This window comes from Rattus norvegicus, chromosome 2 (assembly GCF_036323735.1).
Source record: "Rattus norvegicus strain BN/NHsdMcwi chromosome 2, GRCr8, whole genome shotgun sequence".
Taxonomy (NCBI): Eukaryota; Metazoa; Chordata; class Mammalia; order Rodentia; family Muridae; genus Rattus; species Rattus norvegicus.
In genome coordinates this window covers 164,260,568-164,278,689 of record NC_086020.1, presented here as the reverse complement: position 1 = coordinate 164,278,689, position 18,122 = coordinate 164,260,568, and the positions used below count along the sequence as shown (strand labels likewise).

Sequence of the window (18,122 nt, the reverse complement as noted above, 5' to 3'; positions counted from 1 at the left end):
TTGGCTCAAGATTAATCCTATCCCCCAAAACAGGATGTTTTTATTTAACCCTGTCACCCTTGTTGGCCTCTTGTACCTTCTGGCTCCCTGCTCTTCCCAGGGACATTGTGAATTTAAAATGAAAGTGCTTGGCATTGGGGAATTGATCTACATTTTTAACCCATTTTCCTTCTTGCTTTCAGTTGTGGGGAGCTGTTGGAATCTCCTGATCTCAGACAAGTCAGTAAGTATTATTGAGAGCCCTCATACATAACAGTGAATAGACAATTTGATATCTTAAGCATTAGATTTAATATTTACTGTCCTCTTAGATTATCACTTTTTTCCTAACATATCCTATAGTCAAAAAGGGACATCATTATTAATGAAAACAAAATAAAAACAAACAACAAAACAATTACTTGTATCAGATATAACTTGTTTTCAAGCAAGATAAAGTTATCTGTCTTTATTAAGATTCATATTACTGTAAGTAATTAAATATTCTTAAAATCAACGATAAGACAAAGAAATCACAGTCAAAACACATATTGAAGTACTTCAGGAAGTAAGAAGAAACAACATTATACATGAATGAATGCCATATTTCACACCTTGTTACTTGAAATTTGGTTTTCACCACTTTCTTAACAGGGTGTGGAGTCTAGCTGAATGCATCTTTGACAGTATTAAAAAAAGAAATACCCAAGAAATCTTTGTTTTTTTTTCATAAAGATGGGACCATTATATTGATTTCACATTCCTCAAGATGGAGTCTTCACTGTGCATGCAGACCTTTTCTTACTTTGGGTTTCTATTAGTACAATGAAACAGTATTAGGAAAAACAATTTGGGGAAGAAAAGGTTAATTTGGCTTAAACTTCCACCACTGAAGGAAGCTAGGACAGGCTCTTAAACAGGACTGGGTCATAGAGGCAGGAAGTAATGCTGAGATGCTGCTTACTGACTTGCTCCTCAAGACTTCTTGTTCAGCCTGCTTTCCTTTGAACTAGGACCACCAGACACGGATGTCCCTCCTATAATGGTGGGAGCCATTCCCCACTCACCACTAATTAAGAAAACCCCTAAAAGCTGGAACTTATGAGGCTCCTTTCTGTCTGTTGAATATAGCTGGTGTCCAGTTAACATAAAACTAGCACAGGTTTGTAAAAATACAATGAGGGATAGACTAGAACTATACATCATGGTGAATATACAAATGATGCAAAGTACTAGACAGTCCCATCCTGCCAGCCTATTTAGTGCCTGCTCTTATTATTCAAAATCAGCAATATTATTTACAGATTATTAATATGATATTTTTAAGCACCAGAAATGATGATCCACACACGAAACCACAGCACTTCGAAAGTGGAGGCAGGAGAGTAAGGAATTGTAAGCTAACTCAGCTATATAGCTCCTTCATGAAAATTCCAGGTACACAAGTCTGCTCTGATCACCATTTGCTTGCAAGGTTGGCACAGGATCATATTTTCTGACTTAGTATAAGTGCAGACATTTCGAATGTTAGTGGTATAATGCATGATTCCTCCTTAAAATGAGCAATTTTATGTTTAATCCTCCCCTTGCAGTAAAATCCAGTGTTTACAAATGTCTTTTGTTTATGTATAGCTTTTGAGTTGTTCCTTTTCCATGAAATTCATATTTTGAAAGGTACCATCAATCAAAGTTTCTGAATCAACTCAGGCTTTATTTTAAATCAATATATGAATAAATAAAGATTAAAACAAAGAATCAAATTCAACTGTGTTTTGTTCTGGGGACGCAGCAGGTAAATTTAAAGGAAATAGTGAGAATTCTCATTTCGTCCTTATTAAAATCAGTTAGTCTGCCTCCATTACAAATATCTGTGGTAGCGAGGCATGACAGTATGCACGTATGGTCTCAGTCGCTAAGCCAGAGACAAAGAATGGCAAGTGCTAGCTAGCTCAGGATCATAAATCCCAGTGAGTGAGAGATCTAGAAGCCTTGCTGTGTTTCAGTTGTATTAGCCCCATGGCTCTGACTTTAGAATCAAGAATAGAATAAAATAGTGGGACAAATGATGAAAGTTAGCTGGAGATAAGAAATTAGTGGTAATTAAGAAGAAACCAATATCAGTGTGGTAAAGTCTTCTGGAAAGTGTTTTCTGAGACTGTAGAGAAACTATGTTCCAGTGATAGCAAAGGCTGCAAACCATCCTTCAGCTGGATTTTTTAACATTTTGAAAGTCAAATCACCCAAGTGGTACTGGTTTTGAATGCCTGAAAGGGTCATGGAGAGCAGCTGAGGATTCTCACTGTGAGAGGCCATGGAAGGCTACTGGTGACAGTGTAGCCTTAGTTGCAAATAATGGCCCAAGACTGAAGAGGTCATGCAAAAAGAGTTGAGACCCTGGAGGGAGCCTATGAGAGGCTATTGGTGAAGCCTAATTGCAGCAGAAGACCCCAGTGTATTGGAGATGCCAATACAATGGGCAGTTCACCATGAACAGCAGCAACAGTGAAGGAGAGTCAACAAGAGGCTAGTGTGCTACAGAAAGCTGAGCTGGAGAAGTGATCCAGGCACTTTTGAGAAGCTCAGACGATCTTGTGTAGATATCAGTCATTGGAACATGAAGCTGTAATTTTGTTCTTTTCTGGGAGAGCCCAAGATGTTAGAGATGCCAGAGCCACAGAATACCAGCTGATGAAAAGGGCCAACCGGGAGTAGAAACAGCCCTAAAGAAAGACGCTTGTTTCAGTCAACAAAGATGAAAGAGGTTGGAGATATGAAAGGTACTTGACCATCAGACATGGTGTGTAGGGAGCCGTATTGGATTTGGGCCTGGCCGCTTTGTAACTGCATGGCCACAGTTAAGATTACTGCCATAAAGTCATGGAATTGTTGGACAGAGGCCTCTCCCATGTATTTACGGCACAGGAAGAAAAGACCAAGTAGTAACACCCGATGTCTCCACTGCATGACCTCTGCTGAGCCCGGCTGATGCACGTGGAACAGACACACCAGGACCACACCTGGGTGGTGGTCAACTTACTTCTGCCTTTTGCTTCCTCAGCCTTTATCCTGGAGATTTAGGCTGGTCTTCTCGGATTTCTCCCTATTAATTCAGGTCTCTTAGTCCGTCTTTTGTCACCGAAGTCCGAGCCAGGTAGTCATGAGCCATGGTTTCCCACTGTGCTTCCCAAATATTTTCTACCTGGAGAACTTGGGTATATAAGTGGTAAATAAAGCTACAGGAGACTCTTCCTCCTTCCTCTCTCTCTCTGACTCTCTTCCCCTCTTCCTCTTCCAATCTCTCTCTCTCTCTCTCTCTTCCTCTCTTCCTCTCCTGGCTTGACATGATAACCTTTGTGTGTGTGTGTGTGTGTGTGTGTGTGTGTGTGTGTTTCTTTTTTTATTAACTTGAGTATTTCTATTTACATTTCGAGTGTTATTCCCTTTCCCAGTTTCCGGGCCAACATCCCCCTAACCCCTCCCCCTCCCCTTCTTTATGGGTGTTCCCCTCCCCATCCTCCCCCCATTGCCGCCCTGCCCCCAACAATCACATTCACTGGGGGTTCAGTCTTAGCAGGACCCAGGGCTTCCCATTACACTGGTGATCTTACTAGGATATTCAATGCTACCTATGAGGTCAGAGTCCAGGGTCAGTCCATGTATAGTCTTTAGGTAGTGGCTTAGTCCCTGGAAGCTCTGGTTGCTTGGCATTGTTGTTCATATGGGGTCTCCAGCCCCTTCAAGCTCTTCCAGTTCTTTCTCTGATTCCTTCAACGGGGGTCCTGTTCTCAGCTCAGTGATTTGCTGCTGGCATTCGCCTCTGTATTTGCTGTATTCTGGCTGTGTCTCTCAGGAGAGATTTACATCTGGCTCCTGTCTGCCTGCACTTCTTTGCTTCATCCATCTTGTGTGTGTGTTTCTTTAATCCCACAGGCTTTCGCCCAATTCTCGGTACCGTGTCGGTGTAGGTGCTGACAATGGTGATGGACAGTTTGGAATTTGGCCAGATGGTTCGTGGTCTTGCTTTGATCCAGTATTTACCCAGTAAAATATTCTAGAGTGGTAACATATATGCTGTTATGTTGGAGGTATGTGATATATTTTTGAGTTTGATTTGATTACAAAGTGTGTTTCATTGTAGAGGTGAGCATTGAGACCCTATTCCTAGTTGCCTGAAAGTTTCAGTTTTAATCCTGTTTGCCTTTGGAAGTATATGTAGACCATTCACCTCCTCCAGTGTCATGCCTTCCTGGATGAAGCCATGTTTCCCACCAGGATGATAATGGACTAAACCTCTGAAAGTGTAAGCCAGTGCCTATTAAATGTTGTCCTTTATAAGAGTTATGTTTGTCATGATGTCTCTTTTAACAATGGAAACCCTAAGACAAATAATAAAACTGTTTTACTTTGTGATTGTCTGGTAAGAGACACCATTTCATTGTGTATAAATGCAAAGAATCAAAACAAATTTCAAGAAAACTGATTCCTTCCTCACAGATACCTGCTATATAAGCCAGTTTCCAGGAAGTCATTTGGCTTTCCCCTTTAAGTTTCTGGTGTTTTATAGTTTATAGTCCAAGGTAAAAGAAATCTCTAGCCTTTTGAATAAGCTATTTAAAGTTTCTCCCAGACATTTTATTCTACATAATGACTTGTGAGTATATTTACTCTATAATATCCAGTCATCATGCTTTAAGAAGTATAAACAAAATGCATTGTCTCTCCTATCAAATGGTTAAACACAGCAAGATTACATTTAAAATGTATGTCTAGGAAATTATTAATGTGAAGAAAGATCAATTTACAAATTTGATGAAGAAATCAGGTGAAAAGTCAATTAAAGCATTATATGTCTCACCTTTGTTGATTACCATACTCTTATTAATCCGTTATCAGCCAGTGAGGAAGACTGAGAGAATGAGTTAGACCATTTATAGTAATTCACCAAATTTGGAAGAGAAATTGACTATTCACTCCAAAAATGTCTGTTATAAGCAAGAAAATCCTCTTTTACAATAGGGAAGAGATTGGTAATAAAATATTGGTATGACTCATTACACAATAAAATATAGTTTATTATTATACATAAGTTACATGTTTAATAATAAACATAAAATACACCAATATATAAAATATATTAGTTTTAGTATGCAAACAAACACTTTCTGTGACACTGGTTAGTCTATCATATTATAATAGACACATCAGGATAGTAGATACTAAATATAAAAGCTGAGGTAAGAAGGTTTCTAAAGTCAGTCTGGGTATATAATGACATCTTTCCTCAAATAAATAAATGATGAATATTTATAAGGTTTCCACAGCTTTTGTACGGCTATTATGTGGCTATAAAAATGGGTAATACCACAAAATTTTAATGTTCAAAAGTAAAATGTTCTGATAAATAAAACAGAGTGTTCTTTTTAATTACTGGCCAACTTTAAATTATTATGTTATGGCACAATTGTCCCTTAATTCTTATTTCAAATATGTATTTTACCATTTTTTCAAATGTATAATCTTATAGTATATGTTTTCAATGTGATTGACTTCATCAATAGTTTTCAAAACTAAGTAACAATGTTCAATAATTTAATAGTAGAATATATCTAGAACACTTGAAATATTTTTCCAACTTTTATAATACAGTCTAGTTCTGTGATTACATAGTAAATGGAGCTTCTAGTCTTTTAAAATGTATCTTTTGAGAATATCATATCTAATCTGAGATATTCTATTAGCATTTCCTTGAAATTCATAGGGTGTGAAATAATCCATGTCTTTAGTTAGCCTTAAGCTGCATAGCACAATGTAGTCTTTGTAGATTTCTGTTCTAAATAGAAAAATTGGTGGTCAATGTTAGGGAAGACCCATAGCATTGGGTACATTGGTCCAGAATGATTTTAGAAAATGAACAGAGAATAAATTTTATCAAATATATTGAAGCCACAACTAAGAATCAGGGTGAACCTGTGGGAACTATGTCTATATAGTGGTTATTGATATTCTCGTCCATTGTCACTGGGACAAGTATCTTCCACTTCTTCATGATATAAAAACTGGGTCCCCTGCTTTCCCATACTGGCAAGTGTTAGAACCATTAAGATGTATAAGGTCCTGGTTGTCCTCGAAATAGTGATCCTCCTGCCTCTGCCCCCTTCAGCAATTGCAACTGGCGGTAACCAACACAATAACATTTGAAATGTAAATAAAAATATCCAATAAAAATTAAAAGAAAAAAGAAGTATAACATCAGTGGTAATAAGCACTAAGTTTACTGGGGACCCAGTCTGTTTTTGGTTGCTAAACTTGACTTGATCAATTGGTTTTACCATGTATGTTGTCTCAACAATAGATTAGAAACAATGGGGAAAGAGGAAAGAATAAAAGAACGACAGAAAGAAAACTGAAAACCCCATTAGATCTTAGAAATTTTGATCTAAAATAACTTGTTTTATCTCAAGTTAATTTATCTCAGGAATCCGTTAACTAACAGAAACTGTCTAAAACATATGCCATTATTATAACATGCAAACTTGTATTCTGAAAACGTTCTTTCCTACCCTTATCCAATAATCCTAGCAAAATAAACCCCATCCTTTTTCTGCTGTAAAGTTTTATGTAATTTTAGGGAATGATAGAAGATAAACATATTATTTGTTTTAGAGAATACATTGTGAGAGGAATATTGTGTATATGAGTAGTTAAAACAGCCTCTGTTTTTCTGGTCTTGCAAAATCAAACTGAGATGGTAAAACTCAATGAGGATGCTCTTGCCTAAAGCATGTGAAGGTACTAGCAGCATCCATAGAGAATATAGCTTGGTTTCATCACTTTGTTCTCTCTTTCAATCATGCTTATGAGGAACTTCAGAGGAGTCCTAGCCTGGAGCCCTGTATGCTTTGCAGGTTGTTGAAAGCACCGTAGGATTGTGTTCACATTACACCTGGGGCAGATACTCAACAGAATAAAGGAATTGCTAGAACCTTGTTTTATTTTAAAAGATACGTTGAGCTCTCAGTTTATAGTTAACCTGAATAAATGCATGTGATGTTCCTGAGTCACAGTTTTAGATCCCAGAAGTTCTGTACATATTAGCATATGCTTAGACAAATAGAGAAATGGAGTGTTTATTTGTTATGTAAAAATACATAAGGGCATAATGTGACATTACTTTGATCTTAAGAAATTGTTCATGCTTATATATCATTTGGTAGTAATATAAAAATACGCCATATTTACTTTTTTGAGCCTTAGTGCAATTATTATTCTCAAACCTGCCTAGAGAAAGCCTCCAGGAGTGTTGATTAGTAACATTGTTTTAGATACTGTTCTGTGTACCTAGTGAGGAATGGATCTAAATCTATTCTTAGTGAAGGTGATGAAAAAAATCAAAACAAATGCAAAGAAATATTTTAGCATGGGGAAGGCTTATTTCCTATCTATATATAAGGGTAGTATTGGTTTAGTCCCAGGCTGGACTACTAAATTAGCAATGAGTATCTAATGAAAAATTGTTCTCATGTACTTATTTATGATACCCTGCTCTCCTACAGCACATTTATATTCAGAATATACTTCCATATCTATGCTTTGGTGATGTCCCTCTTTATTGCTTGCTTAATAAAATCATCCTAGAAGCAAGCACATCAGACTAAGTAAGCAAGGACTCACGACGAACATGATTTGAAAATTCAATCTCTAGTCTCATGCCTGCAGGACAGATGACTCTAATCATACATGCATTTGTATTGAGAAAAGGTGGAATGCCTGTAGACTCAGTAAAATTTATTGCAAAAAGAATCTAAAATCTTATACAATCCACCATAGAATACAAGAAGGTATAAAAGTTAATGTTTTTGTATATTGAAAGAATTTTAACAGGATTGTAGATTTGGGTAGTTCATAATGATAAGCATTTTATATGTAGAATCAGGTATACAAATATCTGAAATTAATCAGATTAAATAGTACTAGTTCTGTCACTAAGACTATTCTAGGATACAAAGCTTTGAGTTCTAAGCAGGTCCGTTACTAGTGAGTCTTCGAAATAAAATAATGAAACAAGCATTAAAAAATTCTAATCCCATTATGGTACATAATACAGAAGAATGAGAAGAATACATGCCCATAGGACACAGAAGAACTCAAACAACCAAAGCCAGTACCAAGAGAACTTGTGAATGTTTGCTAGACATTCCTGGTAAACACTGTAGAGAGTAAAGTTGTTACACAAAGAAAATTGCAATCATTAACCTAAAGTACTTTCTGTGATGTATTTAAAATTATGTACAATTCAGTGTTTTCAGGTTGAACTTTAATTAAAGGAAATGAAAGTCACTTCAAAAACAATACTTTAGTAATCTATCATACTATGGAATAAAGGTTAGAAAGACAAAGGGACTTCTTTAATATGAATGCATCTAAGATTAGAAAATTTGAAAAGATCAAAATTAGAGATATTTTAAAAAAAACATACTCCTATGTGTCTCATATAGTCTCAGATTTGGAGAACTAGTAATTTTGACTTCTTACCAAGGCTTTTGTCATAGATTTCTAGGAATTCCATGGAAATGAAAATATAAATCACTCAAAGGAGCTAAGCGAAGGAAAGAGGAGCTGTGAAAAGCACACATGCTAACTGGGAAGTGAAAGTCCCAGTATTTAAGTAGTACAATGTGTGGTTTTCAGCAATCCTCTTTTATGTGAGAAAATTGAAATTTATATTGGTTAATTTATTCAAGATATTTTCACACCTGAACAATAAATTTGATACTCTAACCCCCGCATTATTACAGAATGGTCTCCATAAAAACAAACAAACAAACAAATAAATATAACAAAAACAAATGCTTTCATGAGGTTAAAAATAGTTGGGTGTGTGAAACAGTAATAGCGAACAAAAAAAAATTTAAAAAGCATGAAAAATCAATTTACATCCACTAACATAAATCACAGGAACATCAATTACTGACACAGAAAGCATCAAAGAGACTATTTAACATATGTGTTAAGAATCCAGAGACTATGGCTGTAAGTGCCAGTAACACAGTCATGATGTGTTCAATTCTCAACACCCAAACATAAAGCTTGACAAGCAAGTACATAGAGATGTGGAAGAATGATTCCAAAGGTAGAGAGTTCCTGGGAAAAAACACTTGGGATTAACCTTTGATCTTAAATATATATATCTTCACATTCTTATGAACACATACACTTACACAAAGATATAGAAACGTAGTTCATCAAATCACCCAGATGCTTACAATGTTATGAGTGTCATGTGTGAAATTACGATTGGTGCCACATTCTCTCAGCATGTTTTCTTGTCCACTGGATATATGATCATTTAACATTTTAGAACAACAGGTTTGGGGATACGGCTCAGTACAAAAAGTGTGTATTTATCCTACATGAGTCATGAGATCAATCCACAGCAGGTACAATGTGGCATGCTGATATTCTCAAAACTTGGGTGGAGACAAGAGGATTAGGAGCTCCAGACCACAGTTTCAAACTTGCCTGAAACAATCAATTATCTGAAAATATCTATCAGAGTATATTATTAATAAATATCTGTCATGTAACATATCATAGAATGTATATATTATCTCTGTCAAAACTATTATTGATGCTAAAAAAGGATCTTATTGTTGATATGCTTACCCTTGCATACCTTCTCAGACTCAAATTCTGTAACTCACACATGAATTCAGACATAACAATGACCAGCTCAGATGAAGTTTAGCTATAGGGATTTGAGGTTTCTTTTCTCACTTTAGTCTTGACCAAATGCTTGTAATATGGCTTCCACTTACTAGAGATTCCTCTTTTTTTAATTTGTCTATGTAATAGGGATAATAGTAGCTTATATGTCACTAAGTTTTTATAAAAGCTAATTATAAGTGTATGAAGCAGTGAAAAGCTATTTCAAGCCTTTTTTTAAAAAAAAATAATGGTTATTTTGTTTATTTACATTTCAAATGTTATCCCCCATTCAGAGTTCCCTGCTGAAAAACAACCCTTCTTCCCCTGGGTCTGTGAGGAGACTCCCACTCCTGCCTCATCACCCTAGCATTCCCCTATGCTGGGACATTAAGCCTTCACAGGAACAAGGGCTTCCGCTGTCACTGATTCCAAATGAGGCCATCCTATGCTTCATATGAAGCTAGCAGTGGGTCCCTCCATGTGTTTTCTTTGGTTGGTAGTTTAGTCCCTGGGGTCTGGTTGGTTGATATTGCTGCTCTTTCTACGGGGTTGAAAACCCCTTCAGCTCCTTCAGTCCTTCCCCTAACTCCTCCATTGGGGTTCCCATGCTCAGGCGGATGGTTAGCTCCAAGCATTCGCATGTGTATCAGTAAGGCTCTGGCAGAACCTCTTAAAAGATATCCATATTCGGATCCTCTCAGCCAGCACTAGTGACTGGGTTTGGTGGCTGCATATGGGATAGATCCTCAGTTGGTGCAATCTCTGGATGGCCTTTCTTTTACGTTTTGTTCCATTCTTTGTCCTTGTATTTCCTTCAGACATGAGCAATTTTTAAAATTTTGAGAAAGTTGGATGGCCCCAACCTAGGGCCTTGCCTAGCCTCTGAATATTGTCTCTATAGGTTCTCTCTCCCTTTTGTTCGGTATTTCAGTTAATATCATACATTCTGGGTCCTGGGAGTCTCTTGCTTTCCAGGCATCTAGAACTTTCTATTGGCTATATCCAGGTCCTCATCCCCCATTGCTACATACCTCTGTTTAATTTTCTGATCCACTGTACATCTCTCTGTCTCCTCCCACACCTGATCTTACCCCACCTTTTTCTCTTCCTCCCAAGTCCATCATACCCTCTACCTCCCAGGATTATTTTGTGTCCTATTTTAGTAGGATTGAAGCATCCACCCTTTAGTCTTCCTTCTTCTTGAGCTTCATATAGTCTGCAAGTTATGATGGGTACTCTGAGCTTTTTTCTTAATATTCACTGATTGAACATAGTACTAGCTGAGGACCCAGCTAAGAAAGTTCTTAGCATATACCCAAAAGATGCTCCAACATATAACAGGGACACATGCGCCACTAAGTTCATAGCAGCCTTATCTATAATAGGCAGAAGCTGGAAACAACCAAGATATCCCTCAACAGACAAATGGATACAGAAATTGTGGTACATTTAATCAGTGGAATACTACACAGCTTTTCAAAAGAATGACTTCTAGCGAAGGGTTTAATCTATCTTGTTGATGACCTCAAAAAACCAGCACTTGCTTTTGTTGATTCTTTGTATAGTACTTTTTGTTTATACTTGGTTGATTTCAGCCCTGAGTTTGATTATTTCCTGTCTTCTACTCCTCTTGGGTATATTTGCTTCCTTTTGTTCTAGAGCTTTTAGGTGTGCTGTCAAGCTGCTAATGTATGCTCTATCCTGTTTCTTTTTGGAGGTACTCAGAGCTATGAGTTTTCCTCTTAGCACTGCTTTCATTGTTTCGGGTAGGTTTAGGTATGATGTGCCTTTGTTTTCATTAAATACTAAAAAGTCTTTAATTTCTTCACTTCCCCCTTGACTAAGATATCATTGAGTAGAGCGTTGTTCAACTTCCATGTATATGTGGACTTTCTGTTATTTTCGTTGTTATTGGAGACCAGCCTTAGTCCATGGTGATCTGATAGGATGCGTGGGATTATTGCTATTGTTCTGTATCTGTTGAGACCTTTTTGTGGCTAATTATATGGTCAATTTTGAAGAAGGTACCATGAGGTGCTGAGAAGAAGTTATATCCTTTTGTTTTAGGATGAAATGCTCTATAAATATATGTTAAGTCCATTTGGTTCATAAATTCTGTTAGTTTATTTATGTCTCTTTTTAATTTCTGTTTCCATGATCTGTCCATTGATGAGAGTGGAGTGTTGAAATCTCCTACTATTATTGTGTGAGGGGCAATTTGTGATTTGAGCTTTAGTAAGGTTTATTTTATGAATGTAGGTGCCCATGTATTTGGAGCATAGATATTTTGGATTGAGAGCTCATCTTGGTGGATTTTTCCTCTGATGAATATGAAGTGTCTTTCCTTATCTTTTTTGATGACTTTTGGTTGAAAGTTGATTTTACTCAATATTAGAATGACTACTTCGGTTTGTTTCTTTGGACCCTTTGCTTGGAAAGTGGTTTCCAGCCATTTACTCTGAGGTAGTGACTGTCTTTGTCTCTGAGTTGTGTTTCAAGTATGCAGCAAAATGTTGGGTCCTCTTTACATATCAAGTCTGTTACTCTATGTTTTTTTATTGGGGGAATTGAGTCCATTGATGTTAACAGATATAAAGGAATAGTGACTGTTGCTTCCTGTTATTTTCATTGTTAGAGGTGGAATTATGTTTGTGTGTCTCTCTTCTTTTGGTTTCGTTGCAAGGAGATTACTTTCTTGCTTTTTCTAGGGAGTAGTTTCCCTCCTTGTGTTGGAGTTTTCCATCAATTATCTTTTGTAAGGCTGGGTTTGTCATGGAATATCTTCGTTTCTGCATCTATATTAATTGAGAGTTTTGCTGGATATAGTAGCCTGGGCTGGCATTTGTGTTCTCTTAGGGTCTGTATGACATCTCGCCAGGACATTCTGGCTTTCATAGTCTCTGATGAGAAGTCTGGTATAATTCTGTTAGGTCTGCCTTCATATGTTTTTCCCTTACTGCTTTTAAAATTCTTTTTTGTTTTGTGCATTGGTGTTTTGATTCTTATGTGATGGGAGGAATTTATTTTCTGGTCCAATCTATTTTGGAATTCTGTAGGCGTCTTGTATGTTTATAGGAAGCTGTGTTCAGTTCAGTTCTGGGTTCAGCCAGAAACAAGCTGGTTCCTGCCACTGACTGCTCCTATATTCCTGTATCCAGAGGCACTATGCAGTCTCCTCTTGGGCTGAGAATGTGGGCAGAAGTGGGCAGAAGTGGTGGTTTGTACTGAGGTCTCATGATTGTCACCACTTCTGGGAGTTGAGAAGTGGATTTGTGTTCAGGGAGCTAGACAATAAACAATTTTAATAAAAATATCGACATATATTTTCAGATCCTTTACTTTTATTAATACTTAATATTTGATATTTTCTAAAAACATAATTTTAATACTTTAAAAGATTTTCTCTTCTTAAAATTTACTGAAAATACATTTTATATTAAAATTAGTATTTGAATTTATCTAGAGTTATTTCTTAATCTTAAACATAAATGTCATTTTCCAGTTAACATATTTATGTAAATACTCTGACTAATAATAAGAAAGAACTTGAGACCAATTTCCCTTGTTAAAATTGATGAAAAAATATTCAATAAAATTCTTCCAAACCTAATCCAAGAACACATCAAAACGATCATCCATCATGATCAAGTAGGCGTCATCCCAGGGATGCAGGGATGGTTTCAAATATGGAAATCTATCAAAGTAATCCACTGTATAAATAAACTCAAAGAAAAAAATACCACAAGATCATTCCATTAGATACTGAGAAAGCACTTGACAAAATTTGACACGCCTTCATGATAAAAGTTTTGGAAATAAAGATCAGGAATTCCAGGCCCATACCTAAACATTATAAACAACACACAGTAAACCAGTAGCTAACATTAGAATAAATGGAGGGAAACTTGAAGCAATCCTACTAAATCAGGGACTGGACAAGGCTGCCCACTTTTTCCCTACTTATTCATTATAGTACTTGACGTCCTGGCCAGAGCAATCAGACAATGAAAGGAAATCAAAGAGATAAAAATTAGAAAGAAAGAAGTCAAAATATCACTATTTGCAGAAGATATGATAGTATACTTAGGTGACCCCCAAAAGTTCCACCAGAGAACTACTAAGCCTGATACAACTTCTCCAACGTATCTCAGTATAAAATTAACTGAAGCAAATCAGTAGCCTTCCTCTCCTCAAAGGATAAACAGGCCGAGAAAGAAATTATAAAAATGTCACCCTTCACAATAGTCCCCCAAAATAAGAAATACCTCAGTGTAGCTCTAACAAAGTGTGTGAAAGATCTGAATGATGGGAATTTCAAGTCTCTGAAGAAAGAATTGAAGAGCAATTCAGAAGATGGAAAGAACTCCTATGCTCATGGACTGGCAGGATTAATATAGCAAAAATGGTCATTTGCTAAAAACAATCTATGGATTCAGTGCAATTCTTATGAAAATTACAACTCAATTCTTCATGGAATTTGGAAGAGCAACTTGCAAATTCATTTGAAATAACAAAAAATCCCAGTATAGCAAAAACTATACTCAACAACAAAAGAACTTCTGGGGGAATCACCATCTGTGACCTCAAGCAGTATTATAGAGCAATAGTGATAAATACTATATGGTATTGGTACAGAGAAGGCAGATAGATCAGTGGAATAGAATTGAAGACCCAGAAATGAACCCACATACCTATGGTCACTTGAACTTTCATGAAGGAGCTAAATCCATCCAATGGAAAAAAGGTAGCGTTTTCAACAAATGGTGCTGGTTCAACTGGAGGTCAGCATGCCAATCAATCCATTCCTAATAACTTGTACAAAGCTTAAGTCCAAATGGATTAAGAACCTCCACATCAAACCAGATATACTCAAACTAATGGAAGAAAAAGTGGGAAAGAGACTTGATCACAAAGGCACTGGGGAAAATTTCCTGAACAAAATACCTAAATGGCCTATTCTCTAAGGTCAAGAATGGACAAAGGGGACCTCATAAAACTTCAAAGTTTCTGTAAGGCAAGGACACTGTCATTAGGAGAAAAAATCAACAAACAGATTGGGAAATGTTCTTTACCAATCCTACATCTGACAGAAGGCTAATATCCAAAATATACAAAGAACTCAAGAAGTCAAACTCCAGAGATCCAAATAACCCTATGACCAAATGGTGTACAGAGCTAAACAAAGAATTCTCAGCTGAGGAATATCAAATGACTGAGAAGGACCTAAAGAAATGCTCAACATCTTTAGTCATCAGGGAAATGCAAATCAAAGCAGCCCTGAGATTCCAAACCATACAAGTTAGAATGGCTAAGATAAAAAAAAAAAAAAAAAAAAAACAAAAAACAAAAAAACCTCAGGTCACAACAAGTGCTGGCCAGGATGTGGGGAAAGAGAAACTCTCCCCCATTGTTGGTGGGATTGCAAACTTGTGCAACTACTCTGGAAATCAATCTGGACATTCCTCAGAAAATTGGACATTCCACTCCCTGAGTACCCCACTATACCACTCCTGGCATTATAATCAAAAGATCTTCCAACATACAACAAAGACACATGCTCCACTATGTTCATAGAAGCCTTATTTATAATAGCCAGAAGCTGGAAAGAATCCAGATACCCTTCAACAGAGAAGTGGATACAAAAAATATGGTACATTTATACAATAAAGTATTACTCAGCTATCGAAAACAATAAAATTCATAGGCAAATGGATTGATCTAGAAAATATCATCCTGAGTGGGGTAACCCAATCACAGAAAAAAACGCATGGTATATACACTCACTGGTAAGTGGATATTAGCCCAAAAGCTCAAATTACCCAAGACACAATCCATAGAACGCATGAAGCTCAAGAAGGATCACCAAAGTGCGGATGCTTCACTCCTTCTTAAAAGGGGGCAAAAAATATCCATAGGAGGGGATATGGAGGCAATATTTAGAACAGCCACTGAAGGGACAGCTATTCAGGACCTGCGCTCGCTCGCTCTCTCTCTCTCTCTCTCTCTCTCTCTCTCTCTCTCTCATATATATATATATATATATATATATATATATATATATATATATATTACACACACACACACACACACACACACACACACACACATATATATCTCCACCACTACTAGATAAGATTGATGAAGCTAAGTAGTGCATGCTGATTGGAACCAGATATAGATGTCTCCTGAGAGACAAAGCCAAATCATGTCAAATACAAAAGCAAATGCTAGCAGGAAACCATTGAATAGAGAATGGGAACCCCTGTTTGAGGATTTAGAGAAAGGATTGAAAGAGCTGAAGGGGCTTGCAACCCCATAAGAACAACAATGCCAACCAACCAGAGCTCCTGAGGAATAAACCAATACCCAAAGCCTGACCCATGACTCCAACTGCACGTATAGTAGACAGGGTGGCCTTCTTGGGCACCAATGGAAGGAGAAGCCCTTTGTCTATCAAGTTTGGATCCCCAGTGTAGTGGAATGTCGGGGATAGTGGTGTGTGGATGTGGTTGGGAACCCCCTTATAGAAGAAGGGGAGGAGGATGGGATAGGGTGCTTCTGTTGGGGAAACTGGGAAAGGGAATAACATTTGAAATATAAATAAAAATATCCAGTAAAAGGAAAAAACAGTGACTTTGTGAAATTCACAGACAAATGGATGGAGCTAAAAAAAAATATCTTCCTGAATGAGGTAACACAGTTTCAAAAGAATACACATAATATGTATTCACTGATATGTGGATATTTCAATTCTTAATAAAGATACAAACATATAAAATGGGAAATATTATTATTTCTAATATTCCAATGTCCACAGAAAAAATACTATCAACTTGAGTGGAGGCCTTTAGTACCCTTAAATATATTATTTATATCATGAATTTATTGAATCTACCCTAATAAGATATTTATTTATGCAGATTTAATGATAGTTACCATGATTTAAGTTCTTCTAGGTCATACATTCCTGTTCTATACTTGGTTTTCCCTTGTTTTAATAAATCCTTGTACATGCATCATGGTCCTCACTAAACCCCAAATCTCATGAATATCTGGAATCTAGCATACAGCACTTTGTTGTCTTCAGGGAATATTTAGAGTGAAACTCTTTGGAAATTTCTGATAAAATGAAACTTTCAAGTGCTCTGATTTATTCTGTTTTTTTTTCCTTAGGAATTATTGTACCTTATTACATGCTGGGTTAGCAAGTGGGCGTCTTGAAGATAGAGCTAAGATAATCACAGAGTAATCGATTCAGCACAATATCCTTGTTGACCTATTGAATTATCTGTTTGTAAACTATACACATGTCCTATTAACTGTTCTGTGATCTTACAGTCAAGTAAAATCCTATCACATTGGCTGATGTTTTTCAAACTTTATACTTTCCCTGACAAGATTACCATCATTGTCAAGTGAGTTGTTATATACACAAGTACACTGAGTTTAAAATTTTTATGTAAGAAAGATTGGGTATAGGAAAATAATGAGGGAGAGGAAATAGATACTTGATATTGGTGAATATTTTAAATTACATGACACAAGGACATAAATGTATCTGTTTATTTTGTTTTAAAAAAAAGGATTGTGTATTTATTTGGACCAGTGGCCTGATTCCATCAGTCTTTGCTCCATTCCCATGTCCCTGAATTTCCTGTGGACAGGATATTTTGGGTCTAAAGTTTTGTCAATTGGTTAGTGTTCCTATTTCTCACTGGGTTTCCTGCCTGGCCATAGCAGGTGGCATCTTCAAGTTTCACGTGCTCAGTTCTCTCAATCACATGTAAAGTAACCTCCATTGATTCTTGGGTTACTGCACAGTTTCAGGTCTCTGGCACATACCCATGAGGTCCCCTTCTTCTTACTGCCACAAGTTTCGGGTTTATATTAATTCTCATATTCTCATAGCCACTTGGCCATCTCTCCTGTCCCACTCCGTGTGCCAACACCAATTTCTGACACTATTAATGATACTTTGATATACTTGCAGATAGGAGTTTAGCAAGGCTGTCTTCTGAGAAGCTCCGCCCAGAAACTGATTCAGATGGATGCAGAGATCCACAGCCAAATAATGGATGGAGCTTTGGGAACTCTTATGGAGTAGGAGGAAGGACTGAAGCCCAGGAGGGTATAGGAAATCCACAGGAATTGCAACAGAGTTAACTAATATGTACCATTGGGAACACTGGGACTCTCGGATACTGATTCACCAACCAAATGTACGTATGTAGCAGATGTATAGCTTGGTCTTCATGTGGGTCCTGAACAATGGAGCAGTGGAAGGTAGAAGCAGGGCAATCCCCAAAACTGCCGCGTGTATGTGGAATAGGTTCTTCTAGCTGGGCTGTCTTTTCTGGCCTCAGTGGGAGAGAAGGTGTTTAAATCTGCAGAGACTTGATGTGCCTGTGTCCAGTGTCTGGGTATACCCAGAAGAGAAG

General features: G+C 37.0%; 1 long non-coding RNA gene across 5 annotated transcripts in view; it reads left to right on the top strand.

Annotated features, from left to right (window-relative positions):
• The window catches only part of LOC108350038 (uncharacterized), a 118,702-nt gene that overhangs the window by 28,300 nt on the left and 72,280 nt on the right, over nt 1–18,122 (top strand). For 4 of the 5 annotated variants that reach the window (XR_010064312.1, XR_005501014.2, XR_010064313.1 and 1 more), the window contains 2 exons: nt 183–223; nt 17,675–17,903. This is a non-coding gene — a long non-coding RNA (uncharacterized LOC108350038). The remainder of the gene's footprint in view (nt 1–182; nt 224–17,674; nt 17,904–18,122) is intronic. The other variant, XR_010064314.1, reaches the window with a different exon arrangement.